The following is a 22,438-nucleotide window of genomic DNA, read 5'->3' as shown; positions in this document are numbered from 1 at the left end:
AATGAGTTATAATAGTTTGTAAATCCCTGATGCTGCGCAATTGAAGTCAATGGGGACTTAGTTATTTACTTCAGTGAATGGAAGATCCAACTGAGAGAAGGCTATTCTATTGCTGCTAAAACAATTTGGTGTGTCGTATCTATCTTTCAAAAGTACACACACACACACATGCATATATATATACATAGAATAGCAGATTCTGGCTGTGTTGTTTATAGTTTCTCTATTGTTTAATGCAATCTATGACGTGTTTGCACCAATAGCTCTCAGATTAATTCTTTTCAGTTCTTTGTTTATGATTTGTAATCTTCAAAACAGAAATAAACCTTCAGGACAATAATTAACAAGTCATTAAATTCCTGCTTCATTTTAATATTTGTTTAGAATGTGAAAGGTTTTATGCTTTTCATAAATCGGTTTCCCAGGAAATGAGTCCTTCAGTACTTATTCTGGCAAAATCCATCAGGCAAGGATTTCTGAAATTGGCACTGTATCGTTCTGCTCAGAGCCTTATCTATATTTATATCCAAAGAGGCAATGTTAATCAGTCTTGTTATAAATTACTTGAATAAAGCTTTAACAGATAAATCCTGTCTGCTGCTTAGGGGTCTTGTGGACTTAGTTCTGTGGCTTTCCTTAGAGCAATTTCCTGCTGTATCTTCATGTAACGTTTGCTTCAGTTTCGTTGCATGAAATGAAGATGTGGCATGCTTTTTTTTTTATTTGTGTGTCTATAAATTTCAAACTTCTGTAGTTCATCATCTTCCACATTTCAATGTATGCAACAAGGACTAATTTTCATGTAACAGTCTTGAAGCAGTTAAGGGTTTCCTCAATTAAGGAAAGGTAATTTTTTCATTAAGAGCATGAATTATAAAATGCTTTGTCCAAGAAAATGAAATGCTATTTTCCTAAAAACAGGATAGCCTGAATAGCTGATACATGGTTGGCTGGTTGGTTGGCTCACTCATTCTATAAGAATGGGATCATTTGAGGGCAGTATTCTTCAAGACAGATTTTTTTAATTAACAGGAAAATCTATGATGGTATCCCTGCTTCCTCATTATTCAGGTATTCATACAACATCTTGTTCTGAATGGCAGGGATGCTTTCCATTGCTTTTCAATATGGCAGCCTTTCAATATCTGATTTCATTGTTTTGAACTTTATCATTTTGGTTTTAAACTCATTGTATCTCAAAACATATGATGTCAAGGAAATGTGTAGTTTCCTTGACAGAGAAATACACTGAATAACCCAAATGGTGGAGAGTGAAGTCAGCAAATCACTGAGGGAAGGTATAAGCAACTAGATAAACAGTAAGAAGATGGGTTTAGGAAGTTTTGGAGAACAGCATCCTTCTTTACAACTGTGAAGTTGTGCCTTCTACTGAAGCAAAGAACTCCTGGTTGTGGGGCAAGAATTTCTAACGTGTGAGTTGTAATCCTGAGGAACTGTTCTCCTGCCAGACCACTGTGGTGAGGAATAATCTGAAATTCATCTCTGAGGACAACTTCAAGAAACCTTGTGGTTTTGAGCTTGCATAGTAATGTAATTCAGTCATACAGTCACATGTAAATCTAGGATATCTGTGCATACATCTACAAAGGTGACTGGGTACACTTAGGTATGTATGAGAGAAGAATGATGATAATTATTGTACTGCTATCTGAATTGCTCACAGATTGGGTTCATATGTTACAGACACACACCATGTACACCCTCTAGTGTAAAAGTGGAAGTAGATTTCGGGGCAGATAATGTGTTGCCTATCTCTGTGCTGGAGAAGCTGCAGTACTGAGCTGCACTGTAGAGGTACCCAAGTGTGTGCCAGAGCCATGTATAGAAAGAAAGGAATTTCTTAATAGCTGATGCTGTGAATATTCCATTCCCAATGTGTTCCACTCAATTCCCCAGACACCCATCCTGAGTGGTTCAGAGCAACAGCACTTGAGGGTCCCATACTACCAGCAGTGAACATGCATTTGTACATTCTTTGATATAAGGCTGCTCAGTCTTGGAGCAGGCAGATCCAGATGACAATTACCTAAATTAGCTCTGAAGTGAAAAATAAATCCTGACAACAAGCAGAGTTCCTCATGCATGATTGAGTAATTGAGTCTGTGCCATTCCTGTAAATTAAAAAGCGACCACATTTAAGTGAGCTTGAGAGAACTGAGATACGATGTTGGATATCTGTTGTTAAAAAAAACCTTTTTTTCTCTTTGTCTTGCTACAGTTTCTAGAGAGAAATGTTTTGAGAAAGCTTTTGTTCAGTATCACTGGTCACAGTTTCCGAAGACTACAAAGAAGTGTTGCCCTGGTCCCGGGAGCTTGTGTGCACAATAAATACCTTTCAAAATGTATATCACTAAAATATTAAGTATATTGTGTGTTATGTTGTGTAACTAAAATCAAAATCAACAATACCATTTAATAGTGAATTACTATTTTGCCAGCATCTTGTGCTTTTAAAAGTGCTATCTGCATCTTACTTGTCTTAATGTAACCAGCAGCCAGATTTGCTGCTTTGACATTCACCTGTAAAATATAATCGATGAAGACTGACAGCTTTTCATATCTAGTCAGGGGCAATTGATTTAAATCTGTTGCTGATGACTTTGTAGTCAAAATCACTGTTATATTACAAGTTTATCTTGTGCAAATCAAGGAAGTGCTGGGTAAAGACTTTGACTTACTAAGGACAGAATTAGCCAATTTAAACATTCTACAAAAGACTCGAGTTATACTGCTGTTAGGGAGAGTATGTGACAGACATCACAGCAGCATTGATACATCATCGTCAGGATGTCACCATGGTGAAACATGGCATGATTACAATATAGTGCAGCTGATAAGGCTATAATTAATGTCAACTGAACACTGATGCAGTGTCACAATAAACCTGGCAGTGAAGTAGGTTCCTCCAAAAGGGTGTCTGCCTTACTCCTCATGCCAAGCTTCACTAATCATCTGCACTGGTTCCCCAGTGCATCGTTTTTTTTGCACATGGTGATTTCCTGCATTAAAGTAGCACATCTGAGGGCTGCTATAGTCTGGGCTGTGGTGGTATTTTTGTTACAGAGCCCATTTCTCACAGGCTTGTAATTCTTCTCCAGAAAGGGAAGTCTGTAGGCAGACACCTGGCCACTGATGTCTTCAGTCTGTTCTCAGCCCTTTTGTGCAAATGGCTGGAGTCTGTGACTGTACCAGAAGGTTTCTGTTACCTTCAAAGGACTTGCCCCTTTGTGTGTTTGATAGGTGGTTTCTCTGATTCCTAGAAAAAATAGAGTAAACTCTGATTCTAGACATAACACCTTTCCTTGGGCAAGTGGGAAGAAATGCCATGAAGTGAATCAAAGCGAGTTACCAAGTTACAAGAAAGTAGTTTTTTCACGCTGCAGCCATGCACGTCCTCACAGATTCTTCTGTTCTTAAACAGGCAAATGTGTAGTCGATGGAAATAAACATTAAGTGCCACCCTAAGAAATCATGATCTTTGCTTGGTGAACAATGAAGGAAACAAATGACAGCAGGGTGCAAAACTGATTTAGTCAACTTTGTGCTGTAAGATGTGATTGGAGATTTCTGTGTTTTTGCTGGAAATTCTAAAATGCTGGAGTAGTAATATCAGTGACTGTTGAAAGATGTAGGTTTGCTTTATCAAGTTCTGCTTGTACTGCCCTGCTTGTTTTAGGCTGTCTACAAGCCTGAGTAGATCTGTGATGTCTCTGTTCTTGATGAACCATCTGGAAACTGTGAAACTTTGAGAATCTGGAAGCATTGGAAGAATTCATTGTCTGTAATTGATCATTCTACTAAGCTTTATGCTACTGTGCAACTGACTAATGGTCCTCTGAATCAGGTTGTTACTATGGAATTCTGGATTATTTACACCTAAAATAACTAGAACATGTTTTATGAGGCTCAGGTGATTCTCGGGAGGTGGCATCACCTAAGACACAGTGACTGCTCACCAGAACTGTATCTTACTGATGCACCGAATGGTCTGAAGAGACACCTATATTCTCAAATGCCACCAAAAGAAAGACTTGACTGTAGTGCGTGTTTTCTGTCACCCACTTTTATGGGTAGAATTCCTAATTCTTTGATTTCTCTGTCCAGCTCAATGACTTGAAGTCAGGTTTTCTGTTTAGAGAGCAGTCCTGTTCAGTCTCTTCTAAGCCAATACACAACATACTTGTTTTTTTCTCTGTCTGGATTACTTTTTTTTCCCTCCTGTAAGTTAAACAAAAAGTGAAGTGCTTTGAGAGGATGATTAAACAGAGCATTGTTGCAAATGATTCTGACCTTGTCACTTTAAAACCAGGCTGTACGTCCACACCATGTTCTTGTTCCATTTCACTGAGGTTGCTCTCAATTTGCAGGCTGTGCACATGTTTGTTTTGAGATTTTCCAGCAAATTGAAAGCTGTATGTAAAAATCTGGCCGTGGAGGGTAAAGATTTAAAAAGAAAACAAAAAGAAGAGGGGAAATAATACTTTTGGGAAGGTTGGTCAATGGATGCAGATAGGAACAGCAGTGACTTCTCTCTGGCTTCCTGGTACTTGCAAATAGTATATTGAATGGTTCTGTGGTGAAATTCTGTACATATTTATATACACATACATATATACACACATACCTTCTGATATATATGTGTAATTACACACATGTGCAGTGATTCAGCTTCAGTGCTGATTATAGAACAAGACCCGGCTTCCTCAAAGTTGATTTCTCAATCTTGAATGTAACTGTCGAAGACAAAACGAACACCCCCACCTCAAAGCAACCCACAAAGCCCCCAGCAGTGTGACACCACCTAACGAGATCCTCCACTAAAAGAGGCAGTTGTGTGCTTCTGGTTCTGTTCCCAAACCAGAACTCTTTCTGCAGAGGTGAGGAAGAGGAAACGTGCTCACTATATACTTTCTGCATACTCTTAATACTTCATACTCTTAATGTTGAGCTGTTTTTTGTTTATAAAACAGCTACAATAGACCTTTAAATTTACTGTGTTTTGGCTACATGCCTTGATGTAAAATGACACACTGCCAAAATACGTAGTTTCCGTAACTGCACAAACAAGTTGGTTTTTTAGTCCATTTCCAAAGTGATTTAGTATCCAGTACATCATCTGGCAATGGGGCAGGGACAAGGGTAAAACTTTGGGCTTTCTTCTTTTTTTTTTTTTTTTTTTTTGGTCTCTTATTTATATTTTGAACTTAGAACCAAGTAATAGATCATTTTCTGCTGAAGGGTTTGCTTATTTCTGTGTGCTCTGGGCTTTCTTGTTATCATCGTGTTGACCTCAGCACATTTTATTTATTTCTTCAGACTTGAAGTCCCATATAGTGCTATTCAATAGCTGTCAAATGCAATAGGATCTGATTGATGAAGGAAGAACTACCTATGAGAACCCAGTCCCAAACTGTGTCTTCAGTAATTTAAAGAGCACTTAAAACTAGGCACAAGTCTTAAATATGTGTTTTGGGGGCTTAAGCAATTGATAAGAACAAGCAGTTGTGCTTGGTAAAGAGGTAACATTAAGCTTTGTTTATTTACAGGTTTTTTTCCAGTCCACATCTGCCCTCATCTCTGTATCCTGAAATTTGGATTTCTGGGTAAAACAGATTTCCAGCCTAACCAAAAGCATGTGATACAGTTGCTCTTTCCCCCCTTTTTTTCTGTAATTGCTACTAGCATTGCTGTATGAAAAGAGTTGGTTCTGTCTCTAAATCAGCTGGAGCTGCAATGGGAATTGGTTGCTTTCTCTGCAGCCATTGCAATATTCAAATGAATAATAGAATAATAATAAACATAAATGAACAAACTGCTTTAAATGATTCTAATGCTTTTGACAGCTGCAACATCTGAAGTCATGCAGTGGTGGTGATGTGTTGTCAAGTGTAGACAAGACCTTGAACAAGGCTGTAAAATAATGCCCAAAGGAACACTGTCTTTATCAAGATTTTTCCTTTTCAGAAACTTATATATTCAAAATGTGCTTTCCTAGATGAATTTTGGTTGTTGCTAGTACAGCTTCTATTAGGCTGGCACTCTATTTTACCTTAACATCTACCTGTACTGTGCATTAATATTGTATGCACAGCTAGTGTAAATGTAATTACCTGTTTGTGTATGCATAGAGGGTAAGCAGGATTGTGGGTGAATTCCACTGTTCACAATAGTTTGCAAAACCCATGAGCAGCCAAAGGGTGATTCACCAAACATGTACCTGTTTTTAATTAGTCAGTGCTGAACCAGAAGGGCTGGAGAGGCACTGCTGAAGAGTGCTGCTTTCAGAGATGTGTACAGTGCTGCCTTTATCTCCTGGGTTTAGGAAAGACTGTCAGCACTGAGTAAAACTTACTCTCTTAAGAAGCTTTTTTTCTTAAGGAGCTTAAAGAAGATGCTTTCCGACTTCTTAGCAGCGTGGAAGAGTGCTGGTATTGCTACCACTTGCAAGTAAAATGACAAGTATCTTGAAGTTAGTCCCATTTGGGTGTTGCCGTAGCTGTCCTCTGCCCTGTCTATAATTTGTTCACAGTTGTTAAGCTGACAAGAATATTAAAGAGAGGAGAAATCCTCACCTGAATGAATAAATGACCATTTTAATTCACCCCTATTTTGGAAAGTATTATTTGCAATTAAGGATGCTCCAAAGAACTTTGAATTAAGTCTCTGCCTGGAACTTTGGAGGCAATTACCGCCAGTAGTCATTATTTTTCAAGCTTCCTTTGTCAACTTCTGAAGCTGTAGTTAAATTTGTCTCTTTTGTGAGGAGGGAAAGGTGTGCTTGTGCTCAGATTTCTTCACTGAGTAAGTGTATTATGAATTTTGTCAGCCTTATGAATAGAGAAAGGTTAATATTCTAAACACTGTGGCTGCTTTTCATGTTGCTTGCTGACCAAAACTTCAGTTGAAATGAATGAGAATTTTTTCCTGAGCCTATAAATCTAAAGTGTCTTCTGTATCCAGTTTTTGGTAACATTTTGTTCTACAGCTAAATTATAATTTAAGTCCCTATTATAATTGGTGTAATTTGGTTTTAAGAATGTTGAGCCATTAGAAATGCTCTTAACAGCTCAGAAGATTACGTAGTGTATAAGCCAGCTGGCAAAACCTAAAAATGGAATCTCTGTTGTGATGGTCTTGTGAACAGCTGAATTCCTTTCTGGTGTTTGGGTGTTTTCTTATGATTCCAGTTCCTTCACAATAAAGAATAGAATCCACTTTATTTGAAACATTTTTACATTGGGAAATGCTTTTATTCTCCATCTTTTTATTTTGAATAGTTTTGATGAGGAAAACTTTCAACAAGTGCACTGCGTTCCCATTTTATGTATTTCTAGGAGCTTTACATATAATCTACATATTCTACATAGAGGTGTTTAGTGTGCAGTCATCTCTTTGGGTTTTTTTTCCTGTTGGACCTGCTGGGAGAACTAGCATGAATGACACTCACTTGAATTTGTGAATGAAAAGAAACGTTATACCACAAAAAGGAAGCCAAGTTGAGTATTAAATTCAGTTCAGTGAGGCGCTTAGCAAGTGTGTTTTGCTCAGTGGTTCAGATTGTTCAGGTTTTATTCATGGCCTCAGTTCCTTATTCACAGAAGCAAGTCAGTAACTTTGCTGGTGTATTTCCTTGTTTTGTGAAGAGGTAAATTCTCAGTTTGCTCCACTGCAAGAATGAAACTTTAGCTTATTTATTTGAGGATGTGGGAGGGCTGGCATTGTTGCTGCTCTCTATTTATTTTATCCGCTTGACTACTTCCGTAAATTATATGTGTGAGTCTGGTTGTTTGTCAGTTGTAATCCAGGCAGGTCATGAGCTGCTTCTGTGTTATGGTCATGCACAATCAATAAGAGAGTGAGCAACTCCTGACAATTATCAAACGAATTTTGGCATCTTTCTGTTGGCAAATGGCTTGAAAACAGATGGCAAAAATGTAAGATTTAGTCAATCATCAAAGATTTTCCTATTTTTCCACCTGAAACAATCAGATCTGAAGCCAGTTGAGCAAGTGTAAATTTATTGCCAATATGCGGTGGAATAATTTATGCTCTTCAGTCTTGGTGACTTGAATGCATAAATAATATCAACATTTTGGTAAAAAAGAGATTTTATGAGTTGGAGTTCTCTAGTGGTTAGCTTTGTGGCTGTGTGTTGGTTAGTTGAGTCTGTATTTTCATGAACTTTGATTCCCATGCTTTGCAGGTACAGTCTGATCTAACACCCACTGGATTTAAAAGCCATTATCTTTAATGAAAAATGCATTTACTCCAATTCTTTAATGTGTATACCATTTTCGTGATGACATATACTGAATCTTCTGGGGCACACTTCACAGGTTGAGTGTGATGGACAGCAAGAGAAGGGTAAAGCACCCTGTGCTCTAGAAGTCCTGTTTATCGAAGTGAAATATACATTAGTCAGGAAACAGTTTGTAAACAGGATTAACATAACAAAGAACTTAATATAAAACTAAATGGGAATTTTACCCTAGTTCTTCTGTGAATTATTGCATGTTGACCATGGGTTTTTTTTTCAGTGTATTTCTAGGGCATCACTTCAGACTTACAGTCAAAAAGATGCTCACGGATACAAGTGGTGCAGATAGAGAGCCTATACTGTGATATCTTGGTAAGAATTTTGAATAAGAAGAGAAACAGTTCAGGCCAGGAAGCAAACAGAACAGAGGTGTTGTGCTGCATAACACTGTCTCCAGTTATGCTACTTGTACAAGATTCATCTACCGGCTCTATACTACCGATGAAGACACCTTCAGTGCTGCTGCCGATAATGCAGATGCATCTGACAAAATCTCTGCCATGGAAAATATGTGTGCCTTTGTAGGGGGTGGGAGAAAATGATGGGGAATAACGTTATAAAATTAATCTCTTTCTCTATGAACTCTAAAGGTGATATGCATGGTCATAATGCACTGCCTATACCTGGTATATCTTGTGAGCAGGGAGCTTTATGAAGTTCTGATTGTGTGTGCTTTAAACATCATTATCTCAAACAAATGAGACCACAGAGCAAAAAAGGGAGAAAAAGGCACTAGTCAATTCTAAACACATATTCAGAGTCCACATTGAAAGCTGCAGTCCCTTCCTAAAACTCCCCATCTAGCTCTTAAATACTACAGGTGCTTTCTAAGAGGGCACAAATAATACTGCTGTAATTCTAACATACGGTGGGAGAAAGAGCCATTCTAGCAGTTAATATTTTAGACAACATCATGCTTTCAAGGGTTGGGAAGCTCTTCTGAAAGTGGTGGGGTTGGAAGACAACTGGAGTCTAAGAACATTGTAAATCTTTCTCTATCTGTAACTGGGAAAATTGTTCCAGCCCTGCTGTGATTCCTCATGTCTTTACCCTTCAGCTCTACACCCAGTTATGTGCATAACTAATTATCTCTTAAAACAGGCTCAATATAGTGGCAAAGTAAGCTTCCTAGTCTGTAATCTAAACATGTTCAGCACATACTTCTCTGTTGTCATTCTATTACTAGGTATATTCTGTGGGTGAATGAAAGAATGGAAAGAGAGCTTAAATACAGAGCTATTTGAAGTGCAAGAAGAAACTTGTAATTGCAGGGAAAGACTTTTAACTGCACAGCAGGGACTAAGTGTTTGCTGGAAAAGATATGGCTCTGTCTTAGGTGCTGCTTTGAAATGCTATGAAAGGTTGTGACTTCTTGTAGTAAAGACAAGAAGAAAACAAGCGACTTTGTGTCTGTAGGTGACTTGACACTTACGAGTCTTTGATTTGAGAAGCTAAGAGCACCTGATAGATGTTAATAAAAGCCCATGACCCTGTTGTGATACAGCTGTATGGCATTGTCCCCATTGAAAAGATAGATGCTCCCCAGTGCACCAGGCCCAGGTACATGATGCAGTGATCTTCTGAGGTCAGCAGTATTGGGAAACTTGCAAAATGGGATATTCTTCAGAGGTTTTGACACTTTCTAAGAAGTCTCTTCATTTTTCTTTGTGCCTGTGTTTGTCTTACACCCTCTCCACCCTCCCCCAGTACATCCTGGATGTAACCCAGCTTCCCAGTGATCTCTGATTAGCAGGGAAAGGGGTCAAGGCAGAATCATGTAATATTTCAATATGCTGTCACTTCAGTTTGTTTCAGCACCGGTTCAAGGGTGCTAAGAAGCACTTTAAAATGCTCCTGAAACTGCACCTGAAGCATCTTTAGCATTTGCTGAGGGAAATGTAATGACACTCTCAAGAGTATAGTAGATCAGGACTTAATAGTTTTTTCCTGCCTTTTCCTAGCATTTGCTGATCTACAAGATTCTATCATTGGGGATTCCTTACAAGTCCTAAGCATCTTATATCTTATTTAGGTCACATTGCTTAGCCTTCCTTACTTTGTCTGTGTCAATGCAAACTGCTGTTATTTCAGTGTGAATACCTGAGGAAGAACTAAATGCTTAGCAGCAGTCTAAAAAGAGTACTTTGCTCCATTTAATTCCATCACACAGCCATCATAATTGAACAAATGAGTGTGTGTACTGTTTCTGTCAAATTAGTGAAGCTGTAGTCTCACTAATGCTGCAAGGTACTGAAAGCTGCACTTCTGCTGTTTGCTGTGCTCGCTTTGCCTCATCCTGTAGAGGCATTTACTCAGGGAGCAGTGTAAACCCAAAAATATATACTTAATGGATATACTTTAATTTGGTGTCCTGATCTAACTCACATGTCTCATAAATGCTTCTCCAGAGACAAGGGTCTGAAGCAAGACTGAGCAATCTGGGGAGGGGGTAACTGCAAAAAGGCTGTGATCAGAGTTAAAAGCTGCTTCTAACTGTTGGCTTATGCAGTTTAAGGTGTTTTCCAAACCACTGTATTGAAACTGGAGGAGCTGAAATGGGCCAGGTCTGTTCTGTAGCTACAGTAACATCTGTATGCAAGAGCAGAGTGAAAAAGATCTAAGTGATAAAAATGGAGAAGGAAAAAAAGAAGCTGAAGGTGCTCTATGCATAGAGCTATAAAGAGCTCTAAAATGATAGCCCGTTGGCTGGCACTAATCAGTTCCTCCTTCCTCAAAGCTTTCTTGCTGTGGTAAGAAAACTTCAGTATCTTGAACTACCAAATCAATGCTTACATTGAAATCTAATCTGCATGCTCGTTGTAAAACAGCATCTCTGAAAATTATTATTGCATACAATAGAAAACAAGACTTTGAATTATTCCTAAACATTTGAATTCCCCTTTGCTCCAATATATTTTTACTTTCCTTGCTGTATACACTACTTTATAAATGAATTGCCTTGTTAAAGTATGGAGATTTGTATAAGTTTATTGTCTTGTTATACTGGTTTTGCTCATAAGCAACACTAAGCACGCTGATTTAGAAATGCTGCAGATAACTTATCAAGCATGAATGCAGCTGGGTATTTTTGTGGGACCTGTTTGGATTGTAGCAGTGCAATAGTTCACTTGAATACATTGCTACCGTGCTATCAAATTCATGTGGTGTTTGTGGGGTTATGTTGCAGCTCATGTCTCTTTGTCTCTGTGTGCTAAATATAACTTCTGGTTGTTCAGGATGAACTGGAAATGTATAAGCATATGTTCCTTAAATGATGATTACAGACAATAGTTTGGCAATCAATTGTCTGTACCGATACCACTGGTTTGAAGCCAGATGGCTATCAAAAATCCTAGCAAACAGTTACAGCTGCAGGTTTCTGAGATATAATTTCTAGAAAGTGATCATGTTGTGTATTTAGAAACAGAAAAATGTCATAGGAAACATCTAGGTTTATTTAGTTGAGATGTCATGTTTATAGTCTCATGTGGAAGCATTGAGGCAGATGTAGGTACCATTCACCACCCACTTTGTAAGGTAACTTATGCTGACTAGTGTGTTGCCCTGCTTGTGTTCTCCACTCATTTAAGGTGCACGATGGGCTCCAATATCACATACTGCATGAAGGCTGGTCTTGTACTGCCAAAAGAAACATTATATAGACTGTAGCATGCTCAAGCTTTCGTTATTCTGTTCTCCTGTGATCCTGGGTGCTATCACACTTGTATAAATAATTATGTATAAACAAGATGGTATAAAAGTTAGTGCAAAAGGTACTTTGTTAGCTTTTGGAAGAGCTCAGTGTCAGGTAAATATGTACTAAGTCATTGTTACCTTGCAGCAAACCAGAGAAAACTTGATACAGTCAATTGCTATAGTTACTGATATTTCTATTTAGATAATACAGTGTGTTGATACATACATGGATGTTTTGCGAATGCTAAAGCCAATATCAAATCTCCTCTTAGTAAAGAATGTATCTTAAGGATGTTGCAGACTGTTGAGACTTAATTCATCAATACTTTGGTGTTTGAGAACCCTGTACAACACGTTCTGAGTATCAAGTGAAACAGGATTTCAATGCTGAAATGAACTGGGTTCAGAAGTAAAATTTACAGTGGGTAGTGTTTATGTATGTTAGTGAGCTGTTTGCCTTTTTGGTTGGACCAGAAGCTTTCCATTCTTGTTAAGTGGTTATTTCTTACTGTGAAGAATTCCTTTCTGAAATAGCAAATTAAGTTATGTTGCACAGTACAGATCAGTGTATCTATCTCCCACATTTACTCTTTTGAATACTAGATACATGTATTTTCCACTCAGGATGGTTTAGGTTTGACTTCTCTGGCCAGTCTGTGTGCTATAAAATCAGTGGATGTGAAGTGATGCCCCACACAAGATTTAAATTTCTGAGAACACTTGCTCAGGGATTCACTTGTTTTCATACACATAAATATGATCAAATACCGTGATGCAGGCAACAAAGTGATGACATATGCATTGAGCACGTTAATTCAAGGGCGTAGCTGAATGTTTTTAGTGAAAGAGGGGTTTTTAAGTCCCTGCGATACCGGACGCAATTCTGGTTACTATTGGCTCTTACAAAAGTCAGAATTGTTAAAGCTATCACCAAATGAGATTCAGTTTTGACTGGAGGAGGAAAACATTGATACTTATATTTACATATATAAATGTATTTACATATATAAGTATATATTTACATATATATAGATGTTTTGGGATCTGTATAAGCAACAACAGCTACCTTGTGCCTCTTAGGTCACGACTTATCAAGACGTTCTATGAAAGAGGATTTTGTTTCCCAGAGTTTCAAGTATTTGAAAGAAGTGCTGTGTATTTTTCCTTTTACATTCTCCTTTAAGTAACTGATAAGCATTTACATTTTAGTTGTGACAAAGTGAAGGTTTTATCTTCAGTGGAAACCTCTAGGGGGTGACCTTCCCTGTTTTAATTCAAAGAAATGAGGACTGTAAATTCTTGTATTGCACAGGCTCTGAACCCTTAAAACCCAACCAAACCAAAAAAGGGGTTTCTATGCTCATGAAAGAAATCTGATGTTTTATACTGCAAAAACTGAAGGTGCTCAACTCTAATCTGAGCAAGCACCAGGGAAGCTCTGGGTGGCACTGTGTGTGCTGCAGGATGTTTGGTGTTTTACTTCACCCAGGTGCATGCCTGAGTGTGTGCAGAGGGGCATAAAGTAGCTGCTGGGGGTTGCTTAGTACTGCCAGCTTTACTGGGGGTTTCTGGCTGTTATAAATGAAGGGATAAACCATGTTGAGCAAGTGATTTATAGCAGGCTGGAGTCCAGCGGGGTGATTATATCTAGCACTTGAGGAAAGCAGAGGGTATGGAAATAAATGTGTCAGAAATATAATTAAATGTTTTGTGCTGCTGCTGCTTGCTGTATAATTACAAACACCAACATCAGGTGCCTGCAGGGAGGGAACAATGAACAAAGCTGCATTTGTGAACTTACTTCTTGCTCCATAGGAATTCCCCAACTCTTCTCTTACCTCACAATCCTGCTGGTTTTCTTTTTAATTGAAAGGGAATAATGAAAGGTTTTCTCTAGCACAAAGTGGAATTATTCAAATCCATATGGTTGTTTTTTTCCTCCCGAAAAGGGTAAACAACAAATGAAAACTCCAACCTGAAAACAAACTGTCAGCTGTGGTGAAGATGTAACTTAACATCTGTTACTTGTTTTGGGATTATTTGCCATGGCTTTAACCTGAGCAGTGAATTTGGATAAAAAACTTGAAAAGCCATCCCTGCTGAATGCAAATAAGTGATGCTGCCCTTCTTGAATACTGAATTAGATGATGAGCTGAACAGTGACTTGAAAGTAACATACCTGGAAGTCCGGTCACAAACATTTGAATGCTCTTATTCCAAGGCCTTTGCTATACTATGAATAAAAACTTGTTTTGGTAATTTAGTGATTCAGAAAGAGTCAGTAAGTGAAGACAAGATTTAGGCTTTTAGATGTCTTTATTTTTTAATGGCTTTCTCTTCATTGTCTATCATTTATGCTTGTAATTCAGCACCCACCCTATTCTTCTATATGCAGATTTTTTCTGTTGCCGTTCTGAGTTTCCAGACGTGCTGGAATGAATGATACTCCTCTGGAACTCTGGCAAATGAAAATGCAGCCTTTGTGTAACCTAAACTCATCCACACCCAGGATCCATCAGTTTTTTAAAGCGGTTTTGTGACAGTGAACAAGCACAAACACCAGGTTTTGACAGCAGCCTTTTCATTATTCAGAGTTGGGATCTTGGTTAAATTAACCATAGCCACCACGCCTCCAGTATTCCATATAATTGACTGAATCTTCCCTGAATCTGCCTTTGCCATTGTCCTTGCAATAAAGATTTGTGATTAGACACTGTAAATGTTTGACCAAAACATATGTTTTACGCTCTTTGCATCGAGCTGAGTAAGGGCTTCAGTAAAATTGGGATCTGGTCAATGCTTATGAAGATTCAGAAAGAAATATTATTTTTACTGTTCATAATTGCTGAAGCTGTGACTCTAGGGAAAGCTGGAAAAATCTTTCAGTTTAAACCCAAAATTAAACAGAAATGCTGCTCACATACCCCTGACATTTGAATGAAAGTTAATGCTTTCCAGTGGCATGTCGCCTTGAGTTCTGCATGCACAGTGATTTTACATTTTAGATTATAGCTCATTAAAGTTAAGATATGTATGTATAGATACTATCTGCTAAGTTTTAATGCTATAGAGTGCAGGATTTAAACTGGAGATTGAAGGATGAGCAGGTCATGAGATTCTATGCTTAAATTTCTCAGTGTTTGAGATGGAACAGGCAGGTTTGTTTTTCTCTAACATGGGCATTTCTTTCTGCAAAGTGTTTGCCATGTTGTTCTGTTTTGAAGGAGAGGATCTGGGGATAAATGAGCTGTTCTAGCCAGCAGCACATTGGTCATGACTTTTATGGCTCATCTGCTGGCTTACTCTGAGGCCACATCATTATTTTCCTTCTTAAAGAGTGATTCTAAAAGGGTGCTTGGACACCCTAAACTCTTCTCTTTCATCATCTTCCCTATGAAGAGAACAACCACATCCTTGCAAACTGTTTTATTTTGTCCAGTAATCATTTGTAGCAGTACTTCAGTGCTTTTAAAATATGCTTTTAAGGTCTCAGTTTTGCTATACCACCTTTGGATTCACTTTTGCAGCTGTACTTACTGAATTCTTCAGTGACCAAAAAATGTTGGCTTCAGTATTAATTGTGTTGTTAGTACCCTGGATGCTTACTGGTATCTCAAGCATAACTTCAGTATATCATACAGTCAGACTTACTGTACTAATAAAAAAATACATTGAAGTTATGGCCCATTTCAGATCCTTTAGTCACAAGAGACACTGCATTCAGAATGGGAAAATTAATATCCAGGCCTCGTATCTTACTTATAACTGATATTGTTCAGGTATTAATACTTAATAATTATTTGCTAATCTAAACACCATTAGAGTTGGTTTGGTAGGACATGATATTCCCTTTACTTATAGTAAAAGTATTACTACAATGTGTAAAATACCCTACAGGTTAAATGGCTAGATGGGCCATTGCTATTCAGCTGATCTGCTTGGTGAGTAGGATTATAGTATCTGATATGTTTGGTTTTCTTCCTAACTCATTGAAATATCAAAACTAGCTGGATTAAAACACTCATTTTTAGCATTCATTAAGTCTGACAAGAATTGTAGCTGCTGAATTAAGGCAACATAATTAGCTTCTGCTTAATGCCTGAGAACTTAACCCTCCTTTAGAAAAGCAAGTTGAAAAGCATGCCCCACAGCATGTTTGTGTGTTTAAAAGAGGTAATAGAAATAATCTTCTTTAGTGATTCCCCCCCCATTTACTCCCTAAGTGCCTTTATGCTTTTGTGGTGCTTGTATTTGTTCCTATGATGAAAGAGCGATTGTAATTCAGCAGTATGAAATTAATGGATAGACTCTGCTTCTCAGAAATTACATGACCCCCTCTTTGAAAACAAACAAAACTGAATAAATGTTTACCTTGAAACCAACGGGGGAATGCTGTTCTTAAGCCTCCAGATTTTTGGCCAGAAAATCAAGGTTTCATCCAATGAGGCTCAAACCATAACAGTAGAAAGGTCATGGGCATCAAATCTGTGGGGGAAATTGAGGACATCAACTATTCTGGAAAGGAATATATACAGAATCACAAGGAGAAAAAGCAGATAAGTGCAGAAACAAAAAAGATTGAAGGTCAGACTTATTGTGCTTTCAGTGTAAACAAAAAGATATTAGTGGCAGAGATTGGAACTTTCTGGAGACATAAGATTTAGAAGCCTTAATTGAAACATCAGTTCTTTACAATGAGAGCATGGAAATCCTTCTCATAGATACCATAGTGTCATCAGGGAAGGAGAGATTTAGACATCAACAGCTGTAACTTTAAAGGAACCGTTTAACTTATTTTTTAAAGACACATCAGGGTTAGCTTAAACTACAGGGTATTTTAATCAAAAAGAAGATATTTGGGCAGATGTTGAGCTTAGCAAACTGCCTGGCTTGGACCCTCTTCCATAATGGGATCAGCTGCTGCTACTTTACCTTGATGTGGTGCACAACATGTGCCAGCTGTGATATACATGGTACAAGATGGTTTGGGGTTTTTCGTGGTGCTTGAGGAAACAATTTATGTTTTTATGCAATGTGTTCAACATCTTTTGATCAAAATGTATGCTTTGTTATATTTTGGGGGGACTTTAGCCATTTCAGCTCTAGTTACATCCTGTCCAGATTAAACCATCTACATCATTTATGTTAATACACAAAACCGGAAGTCCTTTTCCAGGTAATGCCAGCAAACCCCACATTTTTCAAGCTGAAAATTAAGGCCCTTAGGGGTTTTTCAGAGATGATGTTTCAGTGCTGGGCAGGGACAGTGTGTGAACAGAATAATTCCCTTGAACTCAATGCCTTTACTCTAAAGGAACTCACATGAAGGTGTCCACTATCTTTTGTTCTGAAAAGACAGCAAACCCTTGTCACCACAGGGGTATAATGGATTGGAGTTTTCTTCCTAAATATCAGCAGCTGTTTATTACAAACACAGCCATCTGTGGTAGGATCTGCCTTGCATATGTGTACAAGGCTACAGTGGTTGGTTGTTAAATGGTCAGAAATGGTCCACAGTAACTCCATGGATTTTCCTTTTAACGGAGAAGGGTTGGTGAGTGCTGCAGTGACCAGGGAATGCTAGACGTGCTCTAGAGCTGCCATTTCCTCATGTGGTCACTGAGAATGAAAATTCAGTTCCAAGATACATTTCTTTGTAGTAGGTTTATTATCAGGTTGAGAAAAACACATTCCATGGAAATTGCTTTACGTCTGAACAAACTCTACCCTGTCCCTTTGTAAATACAGGAAAATAAGATTTGATTACATGGGAAGGCTCATCCCAAGTGAGATTTTGAATATTGTTAAATAATCACTTTGGTTGGACATTAAGATTATTAACCAGTTATGAGTGTTTTGTGGTTGTCATGATCAGTTTGGTTTCAACAAAAAAGCCATTTTCTCACTGAATTACAATTTTTCTTGAGGACTAGCCCACCTTTCCAGCTGATCATCTAACACTAGCATCTGCTTCCTCTACACAAGTATGACATGGTTTTCATCTCTGGTATATCTGATACTTAGATTGGTTATTGTTGGAGTGATTATGAGTCTAAAGAGTTGTTCTGGGGAAGATCAGATACCTTTCTGTTTATTCATTGTTGAAAGGAAGGAGGAATGTATATTTCGTTCTCTAGAAATTCACCCATAGTATTTTTTATTATGGTGATGTCTGTGATGAGGAATAGTAAACTAAGTGTGTCAAGATATGGTATTTATAATACACAACACTAATTTTGTTGTAACATGCAACTGAATTGAAAGTTATCTAATAAATCATCCCTTGAGTTCTCATCTTCCCAAGTCCTGAACCAAAAAGTTGAATGCCAATTTGCCATATGAAAATAAAGCTTCATTGGAAAGGAACAGTTAATTGTACTGCAACAGAAATAAATTTAAAGGCATTTTCTCAATTGAATTTATTTACACCTTAAAGAATAAATTATCTTCCTTGTAATTTGGAAAGCTTTGAATTCACTGAAGGAGAGAAAATAAATGCACAAAAGGCACCTTCTTGACAGTCATGTCAATACATGTTTGGAACTGACAACATGAGAAATTATGGTATCAACCTAAAAAATGAAAATCCTCAGGGCTCTGAAAGCACGAGATGAAGACAATAACATCTGTATGCCAGAGCTGTGATATATGACTTGCCCAACCGTTATAGAATAATCGGTGACTGCTGCACGCATGGCACTGTGTGTATGTTTAAAACTATATAGAAATTAAAGTTATAATGTGTTCAGCAGGAACAGAAAAGAATTGGTATCTGTTTATTAAACTGGTTCCTTAGCATATAAGCACACAGGTGGATATAAAAAAAGTCAGATTTAAGAGAAATCTGCAGTCAGCCTTAATTTGCATGAGACTGTGAAGCACAAGATAATGTAATGGCTTTTTAGACATGTTCATCTTGTAGTTTAGAATGGAGCGAATGCAAAATTGTGCAAAGGAAGTTAGCTTAGTTTGATGGAATTAAGAAACAAATTTGAATGTAAAAGTAGAAGAAACTTTGCTATTAAAGAAATGAATAAATGTAACTCTGCTGAGAGCATCCGGCTGAACTTTAAGTGTGCTGGCTTGAGGGATTTTAAGTGAAAACACAACATGGATCTGATTCTGTTTTGTTTTAAAACCAGGACTGTTGTTGGGTTTTTGTACAAGAGTATAGGCAGTATAGGCATACTCTGTGGTTCTATGTGGCAACGTTCTGTTTCACCAGGTCTCTGTGTTCACACAGATTGTGCAAAGTTTGTAGGTGAGAAACTCCTACAAAAGGAGAGTTTCTTGAAATAAGTTTTGGCTGACTCAATGAAGGTGGAGAAAAAAGGTTGTTCTCAAGTGTGGGTGATGCATCTTCAACTCAGACTGTGCTTCTCTCTGATCTCTATTCATTTTTTGTTTCTGACTCTAGGACTTCTGCTCATCTGCTTCTCATGGCCAAGTTTCATAAAGCTGAAGAGATCTTGTTTCATGTCCAGGCAATACAAAGTGAAGAATACAATGGTGATTCAACAGGTTTCAAGTCCCTGCAGGTAAAGTTGTTTCTTTCAGTAGTTTTGAAGTTTGGATTCATGATACTCTGTGGTCAAATCAGGATATTGCTGTAGCCTTTTGTGGGAATTAGAGAATGCTCTGTGAAGGGTAATGGTTAGGTTGCGATATCTTTGTTCTTTGGCCTCTTCTGGAAGAAAGGTCAGGCCCAGGATTTGCCTGTTTTACAGGGATAAACCGCAGATAACCCATGAAAATCTGAGGGAAGAAAACAGTAGCAGGTTTGAGACATTCTGGTCTGTAACGCAGTCACTACGTGCATTGGGCAGTCCTACCTCAACGTGCTTTTTATGTTTTTGTTCTAGTCTCAGCAAGCTCCTTCATGAATCTGTCTGTCCATGATACCTTGTAAATGAATATAAGCAATGTGCTGAATTTGTTTGCTCTAGTTTTGAATGTCAAACAAATTAACTTGAATGAAGGTTTTTCTTGAGTTCTCTCTTGCATTTGATATTAGTAATGAAGATGAATGCAGTGCTTATGTGTCCTTTTCCAGGTCTATAAATGTATCAGGTATGTGAAGAACAGTATGGGCAGTGAAATGCCCTAGTATCAACTGCCAGGTTTTGGTGATAGAGGGCATGTCAGTGCCAGTGGTTAGATCCTGGGTTATTTTTCATTAGTTAACAAGAGTGACAGCAAAGTATGTGATGCACTGATTTTAGCTTGTTGTTTTCCATGCATTTGTAGGTTCACAGTATATTTGTGTGTGGTGTCTGGGGCCTGTTTTTCTCATTACCATATCCAGGTGGCCTGTGAGTGTTCTCTGATAAGCCCCTACATCTTGCATTTCTGTATCACCTTCTGTTCTTATGAAGCACAAAATGGTTTGCCAATTAGAGAGGATTTTTCCCAGTGGAATCAAATGCAGATGCCGTGCTGAAATATATTTGGGCGAAAGGAGTTACTTCATCTATTGCGATGGGAAGGGAAAACAAAATAGTAGGACACGTACTTCAGCCTTGAACTGCAGCAGTCATTGTGCAGCTGCTGACAGAAAATAGAAAAAAAGCAATTATGACACCTCGTGAGATATTCTAATGGCTTTTCTAGGTAAAGGATGCAGTAAATAATAAAGATAATAAAAATAATGCTTAGGGATTAGAGCATTAACGAAGTGATTGTTCACAATGAGGTGTTTAAATGAGTATGGTCCTTCATATGTTGAATTCTTCAGCAAGTGTTGTTCTGTAATTTGTACGTTACTGCACTTGCACATCGTGTGGTCTCTGTAAAGTCGCCATTAAAAATCAATCACTGCTGAACTTGGCCCTTTAAGTACCTAAAAATAAAATTGGCAGCATTTGTCTCATGGCAACGGCTCTTGAGCACAGTGACAGATGATCCAGAGGTCTGAAGATACTCCTCTGTGTCACAACACATAGAACATCCCTTGTGTACAAGCTTTTGTGTTTCAGTTCTCTCAGGAAAGTGTTCCCCCTTCTAAAAATTGTGTAGACACGAATATTTCTTAAAGGCATTGCTAATGAACCCGAACCACATCACTAACACTGGACTTGTCATTAGGCACTGACTTTGGGTCAGACATTATCAGTGCTTTTGTCCTCCCCATATTTTGCCAGTATGAGACAGCAAAAGGACAGGGTTCAGTGTCAATAGAAGCGTTTGTTACCATCTTACTGTAGTTATTCTGAACAACATGACATAAGAATAGTTACTACTGTTTTTGATTAGCGTTTGTTGCATTTTGCTTTCCTCTCTTCATTCTTACCCTTACATTTTTGCTTTTAAAGTAACATTTCCATTTCCTCATAATGCTCTGTTTGTCTTGCTGTTTGTGCATGTTATGAAAGCCTGTTCTGAGCTTTGAAGAACAGACTTTGGTATGCTTTGATTTCTATGTTTTACATATTTTTTTACGCTATCTGATCTTGCTCAGCAAGCTCTTCAGTGTGCTTATCTTTGTGTTCACTGTGGGGAGTGAGAAGCTGCAGAGGAAAATATGCAAGCAGTGAAATGAACTGGAAATGGAAAACAACTATTTGGAGGTGCAGCTTGGGCACAGAACTTGGTGTTTGGGTGGAATGACTTCTTTGAGTAGCCCTGTACTTGCCTTTGAAGCCCATCTCAGGTTCCTCATCTAGAAAGGGTGATACGGCATTTTCAGGGCATTTGGAAAATGAGCATAATTATCTGAATGCTAAATATTGATACCTAACCATTGCTGGCAGTAGTCTGAAAGCTCAATTCCTGCTGGTCAGGCAGATTTAACAGTTCCTATGGCACTGGATAGCGATTAGGCTTCTTTCTTAGTATTCCTGGAGGTAGCGATGGGCAATAGCACACTGTTCTGGCAGTGCCTGCTGTGAATCTGTCCAAAACGTTATAAGGACTCCCATTACTGCAGTGTTGGATTTGTTGATGTGGTTGTTCATATACGAACCCTCCTCTATTGTGCTATGGTTTTACCACTTTTTTTAGATGTGAACAGGGACATAAGAGGAGGCAGTGATTTGCCACAGGTTTCCACTACAGCCACTGGTGGAACAACCATCTTGCAAGCCCCAGGCTGTGGGGAAGTTCCAGGAAGATGATTACTTCTTCTCTTGAATGACCATATTTCCTCTTGCTATGCTGTTAGCTTCTGATTCTGCTCACTTCCCATTATAAGTAACACTGCAAATGTGGAGTATGTTAAAAGATGGTTTCTCTTGTTGAGCTCTATTCCCATGAGTAATACTGATGGCTATTGAGGCTAGTCAGCCCTTTCAGTTCATTTGTTTGCATGGTATATACCCCGAGTTCTCTTTTTCCCCCTAGATTTTTCTTTCATCAAGATTTCTTTTTCTAAAATATTAATCATATTTGATCTTTCCACAGCTTGTA

The 22,438-nt window shown here is 38.2% G+C and overlaps 1 long non-coding RNA gene across 1 annotated transcript in view; it reads left to right on the top strand.

Annotated features, from left to right (window-relative positions):
• The window catches only part of LOC133224936 (uncharacterized), a 179,093-nt gene that overhangs the window by 40,242 nt on the left and 116,413 nt on the right, over nt 1–22,438 (top strand). Inside the window, exon 2 of the long non-coding RNA XR_009728976.1 lies at nt 19,452–19,572. This is a non-coding gene — a long non-coding RNA (uncharacterized LOC133224936). The remainder of the gene's footprint in view (nt 1–19,451; nt 19,573–22,438) is intronic.

Source organism: Neopsephotus bourkii, unplaced genomic scaffold (genome assembly GCF_033783945.1).
Source record: "Neopsephotus bourkii isolate Nb327-2 ecotype Australia unplaced genomic scaffold, CSIRO-AGI_Nbou_v1 NB_1749, whole genome shotgun sequence".
NCBI lineage: Eukaryota > Metazoa > Chordata > Aves > Psittaciformes > Psittacidae > Neopsephotus > Neopsephotus bourkii.
The sequence above is the reverse complement of the archived record's forward strand: the minus strand, read 5'-3'. Positions and strand labels throughout refer to the sequence as shown.